The sequence below is a fragment of the Bison bison genome, unplaced genomic scaffold (assembly GCF_000754665.1).
Source record: "Bison bison bison isolate TAMUID 2011002044 unplaced genomic scaffold, Bison_UMD1.0 scf7180017864198, whole genome shotgun sequence".
In the NCBI taxonomy this organism is placed as follows: domain Eukaryota; kingdom Metazoa; phylum Chordata; class Mammalia; order Artiodactyla; family Bovidae; genus Bison; species Bison bison.
The window spans coordinates 6,994,417-6,997,676 of NW_011494770.1; positions in this window are offsets into that span (position 1 = coordinate 6,994,417).

Genomic DNA, 3,260 nt, shown 5'->3' on the forward strand with positions numbered 1-3,260 from the left:
AGTTTCTCCATTAAATGGAAAATTGCCCAGTCTTTAAAAATCATGTTCTTAAAAAAAAATAAAAGAAAATTGTATGATGTGGCAAAAACCTTGTTTCATAATATTAGGTGACAAATAGTAGAGTTGTTGTTCAGTCGCTAAATCGTGTCTGACTCTTTGCAACCCCCATGGACTGCAGCACACCAGGCTTCCCTGTCCTTCACTATCTTCCAGAGTTTACTCAAACTCATGTCCATCGTGTCAGTGATACCATCCAACCATCTCATCCTCTGTCATCCCCTACTCCTCCTGCCCTCAATCTTTCCCAGCATCAGGGTCTCTTCCAATGAGTCAGTTCTTCATATCAGGTGGCCAAAGTATTGGAGTTTCAGCTTCAGCATCAGTCCTTCCAATGAATATTCAGGGTTGATTTCCTTTAGTATTGATGGTTTGAACTCCTTGCTGTCCAAGGGACTCTCAAGAGTATGAACTGTATATTCAATATTAACCTAATTTTGTTATGTTTATCAATCTGTCTTTCTGGAAGTAAACCTTTTCTTTCCAAATGGTTTAAAATGATCATAGATTATTTTTATTATCAGAAAAAATTTACTAAAGATAATTTGTTTTAATTTGGCAAAACCTGTTTTGAGGCTTTCTTGAACTGTGGTGTTAGAGAAGACTCTTGAGAGTCCCTTGGACTGCAAGGAGACCCAACCAGGCCATTCTGAAGGAGATCAGCCCTGGGATTTCTTTGGAAGGAATGATGCTAAAGCTGAAACTCCTGTACTTTGGCCACCTCATACAAAGAGTTGACTCATTGGAAAAGACTCTGATGCTGGGAGGGATTGGGGGCAGGAGGAGAAGGGGACGACAGAGGATGAGATGGCTGGATGGCATCACTGACTCGATGGACGTGAGTCTGAGTGAACTCCGGGAGTTGGTGATGGACAGGGAGGCCTGGCATGCTGTGCAACATGCAATTACCTAGATCACTACTTGGACTGAATTTGAAATTTAACTGTTTTTTCTCTTGCCCATGTAAGGAAGTCTAATCACTGAGCAGGGAAAGAGAATGAGGGCTTAAGATGAACAAGTTTCTCTCATCTCTGCTAATTTATACCACCACCCCCTTTAGGATCAACTTACAACTTAAAAAACTAATTTTTATTTTTGGGTAAAGGTTGAAAGAGAACATAAAAAAATAAAATTATTATAACTGTGCAGCTGTTGGGGGAGGGAGCAACCTTGTTTCCAAGTTTTTGTCTTTCCATTCCATCCCTGAGAACCTTTAAAAACAAAATTTTACCTCATGTGCCTCATACAAAAGACTTTTACCCCCAAATATATCAGATCAGATCAGTCGCTCAGTTGTGTCTGACTCTTTGCGACCCCGTGGACTATAGCCTACCAGGCTCCTCTGTCTATAGAATTCTCCAGGCAAAAATCCTAGAGTAGGTAACCATTCCCTTCTCTAGGGGATCTTCCTGACCCAGGATCAAACCTGGATCTCTCGTATTGCGGGCAGATTCTTTACCTTCCAAGCCACCAGGGAAGCCCATTAAAAAATTTTAATGCTGAAGGGAACTTTAAAAAACCTTGCTGGTGAAGAAATCAAGGCACAGCAAGATTAAATGATTAGCTTGGGGTCAGAGTAACTTAGTGGCAGAGGCCCCAAAGCTCAGGCCTGTTTATGAGTTTTTGAAAGTACCTCTTTTAAAAAATCTTCTTCTAACATGTTAGAGTATATCTGATCATGTAATTGAGAAAGATAGTGGAATTCAGTATCATATAATGTATGAGTTGATTTATAAGATTCAGAAGAGAAATAAAGCAAAGACAGGTTCTGGAAGCAAAAAGCTTTGTGAAGTTCATAATTGTTTATAGGGAAGGCCCCTGAGATGATGTAGAAGGCTGGGCAGGTTAAGTCATGAAATGTTAAGTTCAGCTGTCACAAGGCAGGGCAGATTTTGATGATCTAGCATTCATAGTTTTGGTGTTGACTTTCCAGTAGTGAAGATAAATTTCAGCTAATGTACCTGTCATATCCTGAAAATATTTTGCTTTGGACCAAGAGTACATATTTGCAAAATGACTTCCTATATCAGTGTGGCAGAAAGATGGCTTGCTATATATAGTCCTCCAAGAGGTCTGAGATCCAGATTTAGTTTTGGGAAAATAAAAGCCTCCAGGACAACCACCTTGGATGCAGAAAGGAACATTTTGAAATCACTTCCCCAGATATTTGTCCACTTCTGGCAGATTTGTTGGTCTGGGCTGGAGGGAGTGTGCCATGTTGGACTAGCTTCCTGACTGACAGGCTGTGCTGTCTGCAGCACTTAGAGTGTGGCAGAAGCAACCTGTATGTCTGGGTAGCCCGTCTTTCTGGAAACTGGCACAGTAGGTGCTTTTTAGAACACAAGACTTCCCTGCTCTTTCAGGTTCTTACAGAGAAGAGGTTTTGCAACAAATGAAGAGGAAGACCTATGCTGGAGATAAGCAGAGTGTCACCTATTTTTCAGTGTGTAACACAGAGTCCTACGGACAGTGGTCACTCAGTGAAGATACATGGGATGAAATGAGCTACTATATATCTTAATTTTAAGATGCATTATTTTTCACATTTCTAAAATTGAAATGCGTCTTAACATTTGTCTATTTTCTGAATTTTCTATATTGTTAGTATTATCCATGCTGGGTTGAACTGCCATTGAAAATGCCTTTAAAAAGATTTTACTGCATCAGAAAAATGTTGTTTTGATATATAAATAATAAATATAATTTTGTTATACATATAAAGTAGAGAAGGAAATGGCAACCCACTCCAGTATTCTTGCCTGGAGAATCCCATGGACAGAAGAGGCTGGTGGGCTACAGTCCATGGGGTCACAAAGAGTCGGACACAACTGAGCAACTAACTTAACATACATATAAAGACTCTATGGTCTGTAGCCCACCAGGTTCCTCTGTCCTAGGCAAGAATATTAGAGTGGGTTGACATTTCCTTCTCCAGGAGATCTTCCCAACCCAGGGATTGAAACTGCATTTCTTTTTTGTTTTGTTTTTAATTTTCTTTATTTTTTGTTCACAAATAATTTTTGTATACATCTATAGGCCATTCATTTTGGTTTTTTTTTTTGTGTGTGTGTGCTTTACTTATTCTTTTTTTTTTTTAAATTTTATTTTATTTTTAAACTTTACATAATTGTATTAGTTTTGCCAAATATTGAAATGAATCTGCCACAGGTATACATGTGTTCCCCATCCTGAACCCTCCTCCC